Here is a 20,282-nt window from a genome sequence, read left to right as displayed (position 1 = left end):
CCCACTTCCCGGCTGTGTAGTGCCATCTCCCAATCTGTATGTCCGTCAAAGGAAAGTCACAGAAGGGATGATTAACAGCACCAAATGCTACAGAAGAGGACTCAGAGGGGTCTCCCAAAGCTGAGGAAGTCACTGAGGACCTTGGGGAAAACACTTTCGGTGGAAGAGACAGAAGCCAACACACAGGAGGGGGAGGCGAATGCAGGAAGCAAATGTAGGTTACTGTATCTGGAAGCAGGGCTGGGGGACCAGCAAGCAGGAAGGGGTATGGGAGGTGCTGAATGGAGGAAACTGACACAGAGGAACGTGACCATGTGGCTGGGGAGAGTTTCATGCTGAGAAGCCAGGGACAGAAGAGGGGGCTGTGTGAGAGGAGGTAGGCTCAGCGAGAGACAGGCTCTAGCACTGGATCATACCCAGCGACACCTCCCCGGCTCAGCTGACATTCCTTCTGGCCTGTCCCCTCTACACTGTCTCAGACACACGATCTTGCTGCCTCCCCACTCCTACCTGTAAAGCCCCTTCCCTTCTGGCTGAAGATTGCGCTTGCCTGACTAGTCCCAAATAAACCACACTTTTCTCTTGCTTGATTCTTCCTAGAACTGACGTGGACTCTGCAACACACCTTTAGAAACTGGCCTTCTACCAGGCGCAGTGGCTCATGCCTATAATCTCAGCACTTTGGGAAGCCGAGGCAGGTGGATCACCAGAGGTCAGGAGCTCAAGACTAGCCTGGCCAACATGGTGAAATCCTGTATGTACTAAAAACACAAGTTAGCCAGGTGTAGTGGCAGGTGCCTGTAATCCCAGTTACTCGGGAGGCTGAGGCAGGAGAGTTGCATGAACCCAGCAGGTGGAAGTTGCAATGAGCCGAGATTGTGCCACTGCACTCCAGCCTGGGCAACAAGAGCTCCGTCTCAAAAAAAAAATACAAAAAGGCCAGGTGCGGTGGCTCACACCTGTAATCCCAGCACTTAGGGAGGCTGAGGCGGGCAGATCACGAGGTCAGGAGATCAAGACCATCCTGGCTAACACAGTGAAACCCCATCTCCACTGAAAATACAAAAAATTAGCCGGGCATGGTGGTGGGTGCCTGTGGTCCCAGCTACCAGGGAAGCTAAGGCAGGAGAATGGCATGAACCCAGGAGATGGAGTCAGCAGTGAGCCGATATCGCACCACTGCACTCCAGCCTGGGCAACAGTGCAAGACTCCGTCTCAAAATAAAATAAAATAAAAATAAAAATAAAGAAGAAACTGACCTTCTAGCCAGCTGCTATTGGTTTATCTTTTCTTCCCCAACAGACCAGAAGCTCTCAGGCAAGAACAGAAATCTCTGCTTTCATCAGTCACTACTCATTAGTAGCATCAGGGACGTAGCAGGAACTTTTCTAATTTTCACTACTTCACAACCCAACTCTCTCCTTCCCTGACCCCCTTCTCCACAGTTAGGTCCACTTTGAATTTCCTTACATTGATTCTTCCAACCTTTTTTTAAAAAAGCATAGGCTTGGCTGGGTGCAGTGGCTCACACCTGTAGTCCCAGCACTTTGGGAGGCCAAGGCGGGTGGATCACTAGAGCAGGAGATGGAGACCATCCTGGCTAACACAGTGAAACCTCAACTCTACTAAAAACACAAAAAATTAGCTGGGCATGGTGGTGGGCACCTGTAGTCCCAGCTACTCAGGAGGCTGAGGCAGGAGAATAGCGTGAACCCGGGAGGTGGAGCTTGCAGTGAGCCGAGATCGTGCCACTGCACTCCAGTCTGGGAGACAGAGCTAGACTCCGTTTCAAAAAAAAAAAAAAAAAAAAAAAAGGTGTAGGCTTTTCTTGGCTTCTGCAAGCTACCACATCAACTATGAACTACATGGTACTGACTCCCAAATCGATCCCCAGCCCAGAGGGCTTCCCAAAGATTCAGAATTTTTTTTTTTTTTTTTGAGATGGAGTCTCGTTCTGTCACCAGGCTGGAGTGCAGTGGCGTGATCTTGGCTCACTGAAACCTCCACCTCCCTGGTTCAAGCGATTCTCTTGCCTCAGCCTCCCAGGTAGTGGAATTACAGGTGTCTGCCACCATGCCCGGCTAATTTTGTATTTTTAGTAGAGATGGGATTTTGCTTTGTTGGCCAGGCTGGTCTTGAACTCATGACCTCAGGTGATCCACCTGCCTCGGCCTCCCAATGTGTTGAGATTACAGGCGTGAGCCACCACACCTGGCCAACAACAGAAATTTATTGCTCACAGTTCTGGAGACTGAAAGTACAAGATCCAGGCCCCAGTAGATCTGGCACTGCTCTCCGCTTCAAAGATGGCGCCTTCTCACTGCATTCTCAACATGGCAGAAAGGGCAACACAAGTCCCTCAGGCCTCTTTTACAAGGGCGCAAACCCCATTCTTGAGAGCGGAGCCCTCACAGCCTAATCACTTCCCAAAGGCCCCACCATGTTGGGGATCAAGTTTCAACATACAAATTTTAGGGGAACACAAGCACTCAGACCACAGCATTCAGCTCCTGAACCTCCAAAAGTCATGTTCTTTTTACATGCAAAATACATTCAGTCCACCCCAATGGCCCCAAATAGAAACTCATTCTAGCATCAACTCAAAAGTCTAAAGTCCAGAGTCTCATTACTATCTAAATGAGATATGGGTGGCCAGGTGTGGTTTACACCTGTAAACCCAGCACTCTGGGAAGCCAAGGTGGGTGAATCACTTGAGGTCAGGAGTTCAAGACCAGCCTGGTCAACATGGTGAAACCCTGTCTCTACTAAAAATACAAAAATTAGCTGGGCATGATGGCAGGCACCTGAAATTCACCTACTCAGGAAGCTGAGGCAGAAGAATCACTTGAACCTGGGAGGCGGAGGTAGCAGTGAGCTGAGATCCCGCCAATGTACTCCAGCCTGGGCAACAGAGTGAGACTCTCTCTCTGCCCCTCCCAAAAAATTTTTTTTTTTTAAAAATCAATCAATCAGGTATGGGTGAGACTCAAAGTACAATTCATCCTGGGGCAAATTCCCCACCAGCTGTGAGCCGTGAAATCAAATGTGTTATGTCCTTACAAAATACAATGGTGGGATGGGCATAGGACAGACATTCTAAAAGGGAGAAATAAAAAAGAAGAAAGGGGTAATAGGTCCCAGGCAAATCCAAAACCCAACAGAGCAAACCCCATTCAATCTCAAGGTTCCTGAACAATCTTCTTCAACTCTATGTCCTCCTACCTTCTGGACATACTGGCAGGGACATGTTGCTGGGCTCTGGGCCGCCCTGCCCACACAGTTTTGCTGGGCATAGCCCATGCAACAGCCCTCACTTGTTGGAGTTGCATGCCTGTGGCTCTCCCTGGTTGGAGTTGCACACTGGTGGCTCTACCAGTCTGGGGTCTCAGAGGCAACCCTACCCCGATGGCTCTGCTAGGCAATGCCCTTATGGGGACTCTCTGCAGGGGCCTTACCCCATGGCAGTTCTCTGCCTGGGCCCAAGGTTCTTCAGGGCATCCTTTATAATATAGGTGGGAGTAGCCATGCCCCAACAGCTTGTGTATTCTGTGCACCAGCAGAGACAGCACCATGTGGATGCTGCCAAACTACCTGGGGCTGCCAAGGAGCACTGCCCCAGAAAGCTAGGAACAGAGCCTTGAAATGGTTCTGCCCCCAACACCATGGCCTTCTGGGCCTGTGATGGGGGTGACAGTCCCCACATGCCTTCAAGGTCATTCTTCCATTGTCTTGATTAGTACCTGGCTTCCACATCTATACTAGTCTCCTTATCAAAGGATGGCTTGGCCACACCCTTCATATTCTCTCCAAATACATTTATTTTTTACTTTTTTATTTTTTTTGAGACAGGCTCTCACTCTGCCACCCAAGCTGGAGTACACTGGTGCAATTTCAGCTCACTGTAGCCTCAATCTCCCAGGTTCAAGAGATCCTCCCACCTCACCCTCTTGAGCAGCTGGGACCACAGGCACATGCCACAATGCCCGGCTAATTTTTTGTAGAGACAGGGTTGCACCATGTTGTCCAGGCTGGTCTTGAACTCCTGAGCTCAAGTGATCCACCTGCCTCAACCTCCCAAAGTGCTAGGATTACAGGCGTAAGCCATTATGCCCAGCCTATTTTTTCATTCTTTACAACATGGCCATGCTGAGAATCTTCCAAATGCTTAAGTTCTGCTTCCCTTTTGGTTTTAAATTCCGTATTTGTTTCTCTCTTCTCACATTTTACTATAAGCCATCAAGAGAAGCCATGCCACCCCCTCACCACTTTGCTTAGTGACGTCATCCACCAAATATCCTATTTCATCACTCTTAAATTATCCCAGAAAACACTAGGACATAAGAAAGAAAAGCAGCTTTTATTTTTATTTATTTTAGTTTATTTATTTATGTATTTTGAGGCAGAGTTTTGCTCTTGTCGCCCAGGCTGGAGTGTAATGGCGCAATCTTGGCTCACTGCAACCTTCCCCTCCCAGGTTCAAGAGATTCTCCTGCCTCAGCCTCCCAAGTAGCTGGGATTACAGGCACACACCACCACACCTGGCCAATTTTTTTTTTTTTTGAGATGGAGTCTCACTCAGTCACCAGGCTGGAGTGCAGTGGCACGATCTCAGCTCACTGCAACCTCCGCCTCCCGGGTTCAAGCAATTCTCCTGCCTCAGCCTCCCAAGTAGCTGAGATTGCAGGTGTGTGCCACCATGCCCCACTAATTTTTGTATTTTAATAGAGACGGGGTTTCACCATGTTGGCCAGGATGGTCTCGATCTGTTGACCTCATGATCCTTCCGCCTCGGCCTCCCAAAGTGCTGGGATTACAGGTGTGAGCCACTGCTCCTGGCCAAGAAACTTTTAATCTGAAGAATGTGACAACGCCCCACCCCTTAATTATCAAGCCCAGAGAAGCAATGAGATCCAACAGCAGTCATGTCTCATTCCACACTTAAGCTAAATAATCACCTCATGAAGCTACTTGCTATGTGAGCTCTAGACTAACTCATGCAAAGTAGCCATACAATGCATTACACTGGCATTTGTTCAACAATGTATAGCCAGTCACTAATTCATGTTATCTCTGTAAACCAATGAGAATTCCTGTCAAACAACTTTTTTTTTTTTTTTTTTTTTGAGATGGAGTTTTGCTCTTGTTGCCCAGGCTAGAGTGCAATGGCGTGATCTCGGCTCACTGCAACCTCCACCTCCCGGATTCAAGCAATTCTCCTGCTTCAGCCTCCTGAGTAGCTGGGATTATAGGCGCACACCACCACCAAAGCTAATTTTTGTATTTTTAGTAGAGATGGGTTTCACCATGTTGGTCAGCCTGGTCTCGAACTCCTGATCTCAGGTGATCCACCCGCCTCAGCCTCCCAAAGTGGTGGGGTTACAGGTGTAAGCCACCACACCTGGCCCCTGTCAAACAACTTTGTGTGAGCCTACTCCTCATTCTCTTTTGCTTTTAAAAATCTGCTTCTAACAAAGGCCAAACAGAGCACTCACCAAGGCAACTTACAAGTGTGTCCCAGGCTGCAGTCTGCAACCTTGGCCCAAATAAACTCTACATTAATTTTGCCTAGGCTTGTTCCTTTAGGTCAACAGGCACAAACCCAAATCAGCCAAGTTCTTTGCCACTTTATAATAAAGATCACCTTTCCCCCAGTTTCCACTAACATGTTCCTCATTTCCATCTGAGATCTTATCAGAATGGCCTTTACCATCCATATTTCTACCAACATTCTGTTCATGCCCTCTTAGGGCATCTCTCAGAAGATTGAGGCTTTCTCTACAGCTCTCCTCCTGTGCCCTCACCACACCTGTGCTTAATGACCTGTTCATGACAATGCAGACTTTTTCTAGTATGAATGCCAAAACTCTTTCAGTCTCTACCCACTACCCAGTTCCCAAGCTGCTTCCATATCTTCAGGTATTTGTTATAGCAGCGCCCCACTTCTGGTACCAATTTGTCTTAATCCATTTGGCTGCTGTAACAAAATACTTTAGACTAGGTCATGTATAAACAACAGAAATGCATTGCTGTAGAGGCTAGGAAGTCCATGATCATGGTGCCAGCAGATTTGGCATCTGGTGAGGGCTTGCTCTGTGCTTCAAAGATGGCACCTTTAAAACTATGGGCTATACGTTTCTGTTATTTATAAATATCCAGCCTAAGGTATTTTGTTACAGCAACACAAATTAACTAAGATACTCCCTCACTGGTTGAACATCTCTATCCAGAGAAGACCTCAAATTACTATGCTCAACATGGATATTCCTTATACAGTTCTACTTCTCTATGGATAGAAATTTTCCATAATGAAAATAATATTTTAAAAATCATATTGCAGTTAAAGCCTTAAATAATAAATAAATAATATTTATTAATATTAAATATTTTAATAAATAAATATTTATTTATATATAAATAAATAATAATATTATTATTAAATAAATATTAATATTAATAAATAATAATAAATAATAAATAAATATTTTGTAAAGTCAAGAAAATGAAAATAAAATCAGTGTGTCCAGAAAATATTCTAAAATTGGATTATGGTAATAATATTGTTATAATTGAATATACTTAAAAAGCCAATGAACTGGCGTGGTGCGGTGGCTCACCCCTGTAATTCCAGCAGTTTGGGAGGCCAAGGCGGGTGGATCACTTGAGGTCAGGAGTTTGAGACCAGCCTGGCCAACATGGTGAAACCTCGTCTCTACTAAAAATATAAAAAAATTATCCGGGCGTGGTGGTGCACACCTGTAGTCCCAGCTACTCAGGAGGCTGAGCCTGGAGAGAGAATTGCTTGAGGCCGGGTAGCAGAGGTTGCAGTGAGCCAAGATTGCACCAGGCTGGTCTTGAACGCCTGAGCCCAAAGTGATTCGCCCGCTTCAGCTCTGAAAAATGTTGGGATTACAGATGTGAGCCGCCACGCCCAGCCCCACATAATTTCTTATCTCCATGCTTGCCCTATGTTCACACCGTTCCCTCTATCTGGGACATCCAGATCACTCCTAATCCTCTCAGTTAACTACTTAATCTTTAAGATCTAGCTTGGCACCAAGTCATCTCCTCCACTGATCACAAACTGAAACTCCCAGTCTCCTAGGTGGGGTTAAGTTGCCTTTCTGTTCCCCTAAGACCCTCTTTCTTTCTTTTTTTTTTTGAGTCTTGCTCTGTTGCCCAGGCTGGAGTACAATGGCATGATCTTGGCTCACTGCAAGCTCTGCCTCCTGGGTTCACACCGTTCTCCTGCCTCAGCCGCCCGGGTAGCTGGGACTACAGGCGCCTGCCACCACGCCCGGCTAATTTTTTTGTATTTTTAGTAGAGACAGGGTTTCACTGTGTTAGCCAGGATGGTCCCAATCTCCTAACCTCGTGATCCGCCTGCCTCGGCCTCCCAAAGTGCTAGGATTATAGGAGTGAACCACTTCACCCGGCCCCCTAAGACCCTCTTTCTAGCACTGTACCTACCAAATCACATTCAAATCCTCTTTGTATATACTTGTCTCCTCCCCTAGTTTGTACAGTCTTCGAGGACAGGGATCAATTTATTCTCCATACCTAGCACAGAGCCTGGCACACTGGGTTCTCAATAAATACTCACTGAATCACTATCCTTTTCTTCACTATAAAACTACCATACCGGGCCAGGTGCGGTGGCTCACACCTGTAATCCCAGCACTTTGGGAGGCCGAGGCGGGTGGATCACGAGGTCAGGAGTTCAAGACCAACATAGTGAAACCCCATCTCTACTAAAAATACAAAAATCAGCCAGGTGTGGTGGCGGGTGCCTGTAGTCCCAGCTACTCTAGAGGATGAGGCAGGAGAATTGCATGAACCCGGGAGGTGGAGGTTACAGTGAGCCAAAATCGCACCACTGAACTCCAGCCTGGGTGACAGAGTGAGACTCCATCTCAAAAAAAACAAAACAAACAAACAAACAAACAAAAAACTACCACACCTACCATCGTCACTTCTCCCACTCACGCCTCAGCCCACCCTCAAGCTCCCAGGGAGCTCCTGGACCTTTCTGCTGCACTGCACACCTGCTTACGTGCTGCACCTCAAAGCTCCACTCTCTAGATTTCCAGGTGTGATGGTTAATCCTAGGTAACAACTTGTCTGGATTGAGGGATGCCTAGACGGCTGGTGAAGCGCTGTTCCTGGGTGTGCCTGTGAGGGTGTTGCCAGAGGAGGCTGACATTTGTCCGTGGACTAGGAGAGGAAGACCCACCCTCCATATGGATGGGCACCATCCAGTTGGCTGCCAGCGTGGCTAGCACAAAGCAGGCGGAAGAAGGGGGACCAGCAGCTTGCTGAGTCCACGTGCTGGCTCTGTTCTGTGCCATGCTGGACACTTGGCCTCCTCTCCCCCCGCCCTTGGACATCAGACTCCAGGTTCTTTGGCCTTTAGACTCTGAAACTTGCACCTCTCAGGGGCTCTCTCAGGCCTTTGGCCTCAGACTGAGAGCTGCCTCAGACTGAGAGCTGCACTGTTGGCTTCCCTGGTTTCAAGGCTGGCGGACTTGGACTGAATTATGCTACCAGCTTCTCTCTTTCCTCAGCTTGCCAATGGCCTATCATGGGATTTCACCTTATAATCGTGTGAGGCAGTTCTCCCTAATAAACTCGTGTGTGTCTATATATATACTATCAGTTCTGTCCCTCTGCAGAACGCTCACACACCAGGCCTCCATGCTCCCTGGTGTCTCTAACCACCATTCTGGTTTTTTGCTGCCTCCTTCTCTACCCCAGTGGAAGATCGCTCTGGGATCCTCTTCTTATTCTCTAAGCACTCCCTAAGCATTCTCATCAGCTTCAGGCTAAACTTCCAAATCAGTGTCATCAACCCTGACCTCTTTCCAAGGCTCCCAATTCAGACTTCCAACTGCCTCCTAAATAATCCCACCGAGATGCACCACAGATGCTCACACTTCCAGTCTCGCACTGCTCTGCCTTCTAGATGCTGGTTAACAGCATCGCTGCACAGCTGGCTTCCCAAGCTGGGAATCCAGCCCCCTCTCTCCCACCACGCTTGTCATTGTTTTAGTTTAGGCCCTCATCACCTGTATCACTGTCTCACGTGGTTGTTCATAGAGTCTGTTTCTCTTGGCCAGGCGTGGTGGCTTAAGCCTTTAATCCCAGCATTTTGGGAGGCCGAGGCGGGTGATCACCTGAGGTCAGGAGTTCAAGACCAGCTCTGGCCAACATGGCAAAACCCCGTCTCTACTAAAAATACAAAAATTAGCCAGTTGTGGTGGCGGGTGCCTGTAGTCCCAGCTACTCAGGAGGCTGAGGCAGGAGAATCGCTTGAACCCAAGAGGCAGAGGTTGCAGTGAGCCGAGATTACGCAACTGCACTCCAGCCTGGGTGACACAACGAGACTCCGTCTCAAAAAAAAAGTCTCTTTCTCTCTGGAAAAAAACACATACACATACCACAAACACAAAACTTTGAGTAAACAATATATGCACGTAGTAAAAAAAATTCAGATTTTTTTTGAAATACAACAAAATCTCCTATCCCTACAGGCAACTAGTTGTTCCTTGGGTATTCCTTTAAAGATATCCCATATACATATAACAAGAAAAAATGGTGTATATCTCATAAAAGCTTTTGCTGACAAAGACAGATACACACACACACACACACACACACACACACACACACACAAACTGAGGTTGAAACTTTCAGGGAGAGAGCTGACCACGTGGTCTGGAGGATCACTTTGCCTACTGGGTAGTGCCTTGTCTGGCAGACCCACATCATTTTATAATTTCACAATAAGCTATTGCTATCCCTGGATCCCATCAGTCATGAACTCTCAAAGCAGACCATCCAACTGTGCCCACTGCCTTGATGCCCCTTGCCTCTGGCACGTATCTGGTGAATGGCAACACACTCTTACCACGCAAACACCCTCTCTTCTTTGCAGCCTCCTTGGCTACCAACAGTTATTACAGTATCTCTGCCTCCCCAGAGCACTCCGGTCACCCCTGTTTCCAATTATCTCCCTTTTTCCCCTAATTAAGGTGAAAAAAAATGCAACATAAAGGATATTTTAAGGCAAATCCCAACAACCTCAAGTGATTTTTCATTCTGTATCCACCTTCTGTAAATGTTATATAAACCACAAACAGAGCACACACACACACTTTTAAGATCGCTTTCTATGTGCGGAAGAGTCTACTTCTCAGACTTCCAGCCCCTTAAAAGTAGGAGAACTAAGTATTTTTTTTTTTTTTTTGAGACAGGGTCCCACTCTGTCACCCAAGCTGGAGTGCAGTGGCCCAATCTCGGCTCACTGTAGCCTGCACCTCCCAGGCTCAAGTCATCCTCCCACCTCAGCCTCCCAAGTAGCTGAGACTATAGGCATGTACCATCACACCCAGCTAATTTTTAAATTTTTTTTGTAGAGATGAGGTCTTGCCTTGTTGCCCAGGATGATCTCAAACTCCTGGGCACAGGCAATCCTCCCACCTCAGCCTCCTAAAGTGCTGGGATGACAGGCATGAGCCACCGTGAGCGGCCAAGAACTAAGTCTTAATGGATTGTCTTTGCATCTTGGTACCCAAAATAAAGCTTGAAATACAGGAGGGCTTGGATCCCCATTTGTCAGACCCTACTTGTGAAAACACTGAAGAGGTGAGCAGCATGCCCGGCACCAATACAAGTACAATGTCCCGCAAAGAAATGAAGCACGACCTGCCATACAGCCATCAGGGAAAGGAACTGACCTTCATGTTTCAGGAATAGTCCAAGCAGGGGGAAGGGAGAGAACAACTGTAACGTTCTCATAAAGCCTCACACTCACTTGGATGAATTACTTAACCTTTCTGGTCTCAATAAAATTAAAACAAGAGCACCTACTTGATGACCAAATATCTAAGAAAGGTCCTAGGCAGTGGCTGGCCCAGAGCATGCACTTAGTGAACGCTAGTGGTCCTTCTCATCTGGAGGCCAGGGGTCTGCTGTTACGTTGAGTGAAAGAGCCAATTGCACAAGCAAAAGAAACGCTGACGCTTGCCAAACCTGGGCATAACCCCGCGATGACGGCCTGGCCAAAGACCACACCGTTTAAGGGCTCTCTTGTTTGAGCTTTGCCTACTGGGTAGTGGCTTGTCTGAGAGAACAAGCTCTTCCTATGATTTTACATCAAAGTACTGCTATCTCTGGATCTGGTCAGTCATAAATCTAAACTTCCCCAGGAAACGTGTTCTAAGTAGAAGTGAAGGTTTCTGTGACCTTCTGAGAACAAATGCCAAGCCTGCTGGTGCAAAACAAGTGGGAATGAGGCCCTGGGGTTGGAACTATAATGAATTGGAAGGCCAGACACTGCACTTCCAGGCCAAGCTGCTGGTTTTATGAGTCCAACGGTGCCAGTTAATCTTATCACAATTCCGTCGTGTAAACAAAAAGTCCCAAACTATGAGAGGCTCAGGAATTCCAGCAAGGTTTCAAGCATTCTTAGGAATGCTGAGGCAACGCCCAGTACCCTAAACTTTTTGGCTCCTAGCATGCTCGTCTTCCCACTGACTTAGAAGGCCACATCTTTTCCTTCTTTCTTCCCCCCCAACCTTTTTTTTTTTTTTTTTTTTTTTTTAGAGAGAGTCTTGCTCTGTCACCCAGGCTGGAGTGCAGTGGTGTGATCTCGGCTCACTGCAACTTCTGCCTCCTGGGTTCTAGCAATTATCCTCCCTCAGCCTCCCGAGTAGCTGGGATTACAGGCGCATGCTGCCACGCCTGGTTAATTTTTTATACTTTAGTAGAGACAGGGTTTCACCATGTTGCCCAGGCTGGTCTCGAACTCCTGAGCTCAGGCAATCCACCCACCTCGGCCTCCCAAAGTGCTAGGATTACAGGTGTGAGCCACCATGCCTTTTATCTCTACACATAGATACACACGCTGTTCTGACATTTTACACTATAGTTTACTTATGCCTGTTCAGGAACTTCATATAAACATAATCATGCAGTATGTATTCTTTGGGGCCTGGATTTTTTCACTGAACATGTTTTTGAAATTCATCCATCTTGTATCAGTAGTTTGTTCCTTTTCATTGCTGAGTAGCATGCTATCATATGAACACATTAGCCAGTTCTCTTTTGATGGCACTTTGGTGATAGTTTGGGATCATTATTATTTTATTATTTTTAGAGGCAGTCTCGTTTCTGGTCTCCTGGGCTGGAGAACAGTGGTGCAATCATGGCTCATTCTAGCCTCGACCTCCCAGGCTCAAGTAATTCTTTCAGTTTAGCCTCCCGAGTAGTTGGGACTACAGGTACATGCCACCAGGCCCAGCTAATTTTTATTTTTAACTTTTTTGAGACGGAGTCTGGCTCTATCGCCCAGACTGGAGAGCAGTGGCACGATCTCGGCTCACTGCAATCTCCACCTCCTAGGTTCAAGCAATTCTCCTGCCTCAGCCTCCCAAGTAGCTAGGATTATAGGGGCCGGCTACCGCATCCAGCTAATTTTTATATTTTTAGTAGAGACAGGGTTTAACCATGTTGGTCAGGCTGGTCTCCAACTCCTGACCTCAGGTGATCTGCTGGCCTAAGCTTCCCAAAAAGTGCTGGGATTACAGGCGTGAGCCACTGTGTCTGTCCTCCAGCTAATTTTTAAATTTTTAGTAGAGATGGGGTCTCACTATGGTGCCCAGGCTGGTCTTTAACTCCTGGGATCAGGCGATCCTCCCAACTCAGCCTCCCAAATTGTTGGAATTATAGGTGTGAGCCACCACACCTGGCCTGACAAAGTTTTAATAACTACTTTAAATTTAAAAAAGAATTTTTTTTATTTTAACTAATTATTTTGATTCTCCTTTAGAATTCTTGTCAGTTGATACCAACATCTGCATCCTCTTGGGGTTGATCTTCATTGATTGCTTTCTTTTGTGAACACAGATCATATTTTCCTGTTTTGTAAAAATACATTTAAAAATTTTCTTTCTTTCTTTCTTTTTTTTTGAGACAGAGTCTCACTCTGTTGCCCAGGCTGAAGTGCAGTGGCACAATCTCGGCTCACTGCAACCTCTGCCTCACAGGTTCAAGCAATTCTCCTGCCTCAGCTTCCTGAGCAACTGGGATTACAGGTGTGCGCCACCACGTCCAGCTAATTTTTGTATTTTTAGTAGAGACAGGGTTTCACCATGTTGGTCAGGCAGGTCTCAAACTCCTGACCTCGTGATCCACCCGCCTCGGCCTCCCAAAGTGCTGGGATTACAGGTGTGAGCCACTGCACCCCACCCAGCCTTTTTTTTTTTTTTTTTGAGTAACAGTCTTGCTCTGTTGCCCAGGCTGGAGTGGTGGCATGATCTCAGCTCACTACAATCTCCGTTTCCTGGGTTCAAACAATTCTTGTGCCTCAGCCTCCTGAGTATCACCACACCTAGCTATTTTTTTTGTATTTTTAGTAGAGAAGGAGTTTTGCTATGTTGGCCAGGCTGGTCTCAAACTCCTGCCCTCGAGTGATCTGCCTGCCTCAGCCTCCCAAAGTGCTGTGCTGGGATTCCAGGCATAAGCCACCACACCCAGCCCATTTATTGTGTCTAAGAATTTTGGATTATATCCTGGACATTGTAGATGATGTGTTGTAGACTCTGGATTCTGTTACGTTCTTGAGAGTTAGTTTGGTGTTTTGTTTCTGTTAGCAAGCAGTTAATCACAGCTGAACTCAAACTCCAAATCCAGCTTCCCTGAGGCATGCATCAGCTGAAATCTGTACTTATCTTTTACACTTGGCTAAGTTGCTTGGCATGTGCCCCATGTTTGTCTAGTTCAGAGGTTTAGGCAGACTTTTTAAAATAACAGCTTAATGGACTGGGTGCAGTGGCTCATGCCCGTAATTCCAGCACTTTTGGATGCCAAGGTGGGCGGATCACTTGAGGCCAGGAGTTTGAGACCAGCCTGGCCAACAGGGTGAAACACTGTCTCTACTAAAAAATTAGAAAAATTAGCTGGGTGTGGTGGCGCATACTTGTCATCACAGCTGCTTGAGAGGCTGAGTCACGATAATCGCTTGAACCCAGGAGGCGGGGGTTAAAGTGAGCTGAAATCACACCACTGCACTCCAGTCTGGGTGACAGAGTGAGACTCCGTCTCAAAACAACAATAACAACAACAAAAACAGCTTAATGGAGATAATTCGCATGCCATACAATTCTCATCTATCTATCTATCTACCTACCTATCTATCTATCTGAGACAGCCATCTTCCTGCTTCAGCCTCCCAAAATGTGCTGGGATTACAAATGTGAGCCACTGCACCCACCCCAATTCACTTTTTTAAAGTGTGCAATTCAGTGTTACGTTAGTCACAAGGTTGTGCAAATATCACCACTATCTAATTTTAGAACATTTTCTCCAACTCTCCTTAAAACCTTATACTCATTAGCAGTTACTCCCCACTCCCTTCTCCTCTCAGTCACTGACAACCATTATTCTACTTTCATGTTTGTAAATTTGCCTATTCTAGACATTTCATATAAATAGAATCGTACACTCTGTGACCTTATGTGACTGGCTTATTTCACTTAGCATGTTTCCAAGGGTCATCAATGTCACAGCATGTATCGGTAACTTCATTCCTTTTTATGGTTAAATAACATTCCATTGTATGGATAGATCTGGTTTTTAATCCATTCATCTGTTGATGGACATTTGAGCGGTTGGGGAAGACTTTTATATGAAGAATTTGGAACCCCTTCTGTGGGGCTATTTTCTTTCCATGATGGACTTTCTAACGCCTCATGACAAGGCATTTAACAAAACCAATAAGGCCAGGCACGGTGGCTCACGCCTGTAATCCCAGCACTTGGGGAGGCCGAGGCGGGTGGATCATGAGGTCAGGAGATCGAGACCATCCTGGCTAACACGGTGAAACCCTGTCTCTACTAAAAATACAAAAAAATTAGCCGGGCGTGGTGGCGGGCACCTGTAGTCCCAGCTACTCGGTAGGCTGAGGCAGGAGAATGGCGTGAACCCAGGAGGCAGAGCTTGCAGTGAGCCGAGATCACGCCACTGCACTCCAGCCTGGGTGACAGAGTGAGACTCCATCTCAAAAAACAAACAAACAAACAAACAAACAAAAAACAATAAACAGGCAGATCGCAGTGGCTCATGCCTGTAATCCCAACACCTTGGAAGGCCAAGTACACAGGATTGCTTGAGCCCAGGAGTTTAAGACCAAACTGGTCAACATAGCCAGGCTCTATCTCTATCAAAAATAAAAAGTACCTAGGTGTACAGCCAGGTGTGGTGGCTCACACCTGTAATCCCAGCGCTTTGCGGGGGCCGAGGCGGGCAGATCACAAGGTCAAGAGGTCGAGACCAGCCTGGCCAACACGGGGAAACCCCATCTCTACTAAAAATACAAAAACAAAAATTAGCTGGGCATGGTGGTGCACGCCTGTAGTCCCAGCTACTCGGGAGGCTGAGGCAGGAGAATCACTTGAACCTGGGAGGCGGAGGCCGCAGTGAGTAGAGATTGCACCACTGCACCACTCCAGCCTGGCGACAAAGCAAGACTCTGTCTCAAAAAAAAAAAAAAAAAAAAAAACAGTATCCAGGTGTAGTGGTGGACTCTTGTAGTCCCAGCTTTCAGGAGGCTGAGGCAGGAGGATCTCTTGAGGCCTGGAGTTCAAGACCAGCCTGGGAAACACAACAAGACCCCCATCTCTTAAAAAAAAAAAGAGAGAGAGAGAAAGAAAAACACAAAATACTGGTGACATAATTTAGGCTTCTGGATAGAGTCCCACCTGAAGCTGATTTACTCCAAGACTCTTCAGCTCGAGTCTGAGGGAAAAAAACCAAATTTTCTCCTCTGCTGTCACAATGTGCAATAATCAACACGGAAGATTTCTGTGGCCAAATGCATGGGGATTTCTCTCCAGCAACAATCAATCCATCCAGTCTACAGTGGGTACACGCTGGGCGTCCTCTAATTCAGTTTATTTCCAACACTATCCACCTGGACAGAGTGTCAAACCCCACAAGTTGAGGGCTCAGTCCCACGAGCATGTCCCCCCAACTTTCAACGCCAGTCACAAGCCCCTAGTTGCTTTATTAGTGCTTCTGACCAACTGACTATAAATCAGGGTTTCCATGACTCCCTCCTTGGGTTCCATTAATTTGCAGGAGCAGCTCTCAGCACTCAGGGAAACACTTAGGTTTACTGGCTTATAAAGGATGTCACAATGGATACAGCTGAAGGAAGGGGTGCACAGGGCAAAGCACGTGTGAAGGAGTGAGGAGCTTCCATGCCCTGCCTGGACACACCACCCTCCAGGAAGCTCCAAACTGGGATACAGACCAGACATATATTTTACAATATCACAGAGTCAACAAACACCCCTTTCACGCTTAGGCTAGTCAGAGTAGCTTTTTGTTATCTGCGACTGAGTAGCTTGACTAATAAGAAGAACTTTCATTAAGCACATTCTGAAGAGACAGCCAATTCTGAGGGACAAAGGCTGCAGGATTGAAGCGTGTGTTAACCACTAATACCTAGCCTAAAATTGCTGGCCCTTTTACTATAATAGCATCTAAGGCCCCAAGTAAACAAATCCAAACATCCTACACTTAAGCCACTCTAAGATTAATTCCACAGGGCTTAAAACAGTAACTTCATTCTGGGTCAAAGGGAAAGAGGAACCTAATACTCCACACTCAGATCCCACACTCTCAATCCAGTCACTGGCAATGAGAATCTGCAAACTGGGTGCAGTGGCTCACGACCATAATCCCAGCATTTTGGGAGGCCGAAATGAGAAGATCACTTGAGGTCAGGAGTTCAGGACCAGCCTGGGCAATACACGGAGGCCCTGTCTCTACAAGAACGAAATAAAATAATTAGTTGGGCATGGTGGTGCACATGTGTAGTCCTAGCTACTGAGGAGGCTATGGCAGGAGGATCCCTTGAGCCTAGGAGTTTGGGAATAGTGAGCTACAATGGCACCACTGTGCTCCAGCCTGGGTGACACAGTAAGACCTTGTTTCTAAAAAAAACATAAATAGGTTGGGCGCAGTGGCTCACACCTGTAATCCCAGCACTTTGGGAGGCCAAGGCCGGTGGATCAACTAAGGTCAGGAGTTCAAGACCAGCCTGGCCAACATGGTGAAACCCTGTCTCTACTAAAATTACAAAATTAATCGGGTGTGGTGGCACATGCCTGTAATCACAGCTACTCAGAAGGCTGAGGCAAGAGAATTGCTTGAAACCAGAAGGCGGAGGTTGTGGTGAGCTGAGATTGCGCCACTGCACTCCAGCCTGGACAACAAAGAGCGAAACTCTGTCTCAAAAAAAAAAAATTAGCCAGGCATGGTGGTGCACGCTTGTAATCCCAGCTACTCAGGAGGCTGAGGCAGGAGAATCGCTTGAACCCGGGAAGCAAAGGTTGCAGTGCACCACTACATTGCACCACTACACTCCGGCCTGGGTGACAGAGCAAGACTCCATCTCATAAATAAATAAATAAATAGAATCTATATTCATCAATTGGTTAAAGAAACATTAAGAAGACAATTTTTTTCCTTCATGCCTCTGTATTACAACTTATGCCAGTGTTTCTCATTTAAACCTTACAGCAATCCTATAAAATAGATAACAGAATGGTACGTATAGTAAGGAAACTGAAGTTCAGAAAGGTTATGTTAGGTAACTCAGGAAAAATAGGTAGTTGAGCTGGGGCTGCAGCTGCAAGTTCTAAAACCTATGCTCTTCCTCTCAATTCCAAGTTTTGTCAGGACTTCAGCATATTCAATAGTAAAAGAGATCATGGAATTGGAAGCTGCCAAACCACCATTAGGCTATTATGACAACACTCAAAGTATCACCAGTAAAATGATGACTGAGGCAACTGAAAAACAAAGCTAGGGAAATGTGATGGTTAACTTCACGTGTCAACCTGATTGGGCTAGAGGATGCCCAGATAGCTGGTGAAATAATATGAGTGTGTTTGCGAGTTTCCAGAGGGTTTGCTTTCCTGGGCTTCCAGCTTGCAGAAGGCAAATCTCGGGACTTCTCAGTCTCTATAATTGTGTGACCCAATCCATCACAATAAATCTCTTTCAATATAGCTATACAGTTGACCCTTGAACAATACAGGTTTTAACTGTGCAGGTCCACTTATATGTGGATTTTCTTCCACCTTTAGGACTTTTTTGAAACAGGGTCTTGCTCTGTCACCCAGGCTAGAGTGCAGTGGCACGATCTTGGCTCATTGCAGCCTCCACCTCCTGGGCTTAAGCAATTATTGTACCTCAGCCTCCCAAGTAGCTGGGATTACAGGTGCGCACCACCACACCCAGCTAATTTTTTTTTTTTAGAAGAGACTGGATTTCACCACGTTGCCCAGGCTGCTCTCAAACCCCTGAGCCCAGGCAATCTACCTGCCTCAGCCTCCCAAAGTGCTAGGATTACAGGTGTGAGCCACCACGCCTGGCCGGTATTTACATTTAAAATGTGAAACTGGGATTGTGGTGGCTCATGCCTGTAATTCCAGCATTTGGGGAGGCTTTGGTTAGGAAGACTGCTTAAGCCCAGCAGTTCAAGGCTGCAAGAGGCTGCAGTGAGCTGTGATAGCACCACTGTTCTCCAGTCTGAGCAACAGGGAACCTGTCTCTAAGAAAAAAAAAAAAAGTGAGATGCCTAGGTTCAAATCAGCAGAGGAGAAGCCAGAGAGAGCAGAGGCAAAGGGAAGAGAACGTCCAGCAAGCCAAATGAAAACAGTGTTTCAAGAAAGGGCAATGATCAACAGCACCAGATGCTGCTACAGGACTGAGACCTAACTTAACAACGAATTTGGCCATCTAGAGATCACTGGTGGCTTTGACAAGAAGCCGTTTTAGTGGAGTGGTGGAGACCAAAGCCTGACTAGAGGCTCAAGGTTCAAGACTTGAAAGAGAAAAGGCACTAGTGAGGGTAGACTGAGGCCTCTGGCTGCAAACCGGAGGCGAGGAGGAGGTAACTGGAGGACAGGGAGGATGAAGGGGGCTGCTTTGTTGTTCTTAGGATGGGCATTTTTTGGCCGGGCACGGGGGCTTACGCCTATACTCCCCACACTTTGGAAGGCCGAGGCGAGAGGTTGAGCCAACGAGTTCGAGACCAGCCTGGGCAAATTACGAGCTCTTAGTGTATCTTCAAAAAAAAAAAAAAGATAATTTTTGTGCAAATAATAAAATAAGTGCTGGAGTTCGGGGCCCATCTTCTGTCCGCATCTTCGTGACTCGGGCCGCGTACCCGACCTCGGGGCTGCGTCCCTGCCGAGCCCGGCGTGACGCCGTTTCCCACCCTAGCCCGGGATGGAAGCGCGCACGCGCAGACCTCGAGCAGCTGGGCTCAGGGCCCGCCCCACCGCCGAGTCCCGCCCCTCCCGCCCCCCTCCTGCTCAGAGCGCGTACACACCGTACCCAGAGCGCCGCCTCAAGGAGGACGGGAGCCTCGGCGCTATGGGAGGCTTTAGCCCTTCGCTCCCGCCTTTCGCCGGAGGTCTCAGGCCACGGCCCGTCCCCACCTACCAAGTCTCGCAGAAAACAAGCTCTTCGGGCTGGAAACTGCGACGAGGGAAGCAGGCGCGTTCATTGAACGCTTTTTCGGAGTCTGCGGATGATCACGGACCTGCGTTCGAAGATTGGCGGCACGTCGAGAACCGCACACGCTTTTTTTTTTTTTCCCTTTTATGAGCGTAGTCGCGCGCGGAGGACCTTGAACGCATGCGCTGTCGTTCCTCTGTGACGTGACCCGCTGCCCGGTGGGAAATGTAGTTTTTACTTGGCACACCGCTCCGGCTCTTGTCGGAACCCTAATTTAACCAACCAAAGTGCTTGTGCGTTTTCAGCGTTTTCTCCCATTCCCCCAGACTGTATTTAAAACAAAATGAAAAAAAAAAAAAAAAAAAACCCAACTTGAAAGCGAACAGATTGCTGCTTGCTGGAGGGGAGTGGGTGCAGGGGTAATATAAAAACCGTACTTTCTGCGCAATTTTGTTGTGAACCTAAAAATGCCCTAAAAACTAAAGTCAATAAAGTCTATTGTTAAAAAATTAATTAAAAACAGGCCGGGCGCGGTGGCTCACTCCTGTAATCCCAACACTTTGGGAGGCTGAGGCGGGCGGATCACCTGAGTTAAGGACTTTGAGACCAGCCTGACCCACATCGTGAAACCCCGTCTCTACTAAAAAATGCAGAAATTAGCCGGGCGTGGTGGTGGGTGCCTGCAATCCCAGCTACTTGGGAGGCTGAGGCTGGAGAATCGCTTGAATCCAGGAGGCGGAGGTTGTAGTGA

At 47.2% G+C, this 20,282-nt stretch overlaps 1 protein-coding gene across 1 annotated transcript in view; it reads right to left on the bottom strand.

The window, feature by feature from the left end:
* LOC115895312 (SAGA-associated factor 29) overlaps positions 1–19,700 on the bottom strand; it is a 34,563-nt gene extending 14,863 nt beyond the window's left edge. The window contains exon 1 of the mRNA XM_030925649.1: positions 19,517–19,700. The gene's annotated coding sequence lies outside the window, so the exon portion shown is untranslated. The remainder of the gene's footprint in view (positions 1–19,516) is intronic.
* Positions 19,701–20,282: the final 582 nt, after the last annotated feature.

This window comes from Rhinopithecus roxellana, chromosome 20 (assembly GCF_007565055.1).
Source record: "Rhinopithecus roxellana isolate Shanxi Qingling chromosome 20, ASM756505v1, whole genome shotgun sequence".
Classification (NCBI taxonomy): Eukaryota; Metazoa; Chordata; class Mammalia; order Primates; family Cercopithecidae; genus Rhinopithecus; species Rhinopithecus roxellana.
The sequence above is the reverse complement of the archived record's forward strand: the minus strand, read 5'-3'. Positions and strand labels throughout refer to the sequence as shown.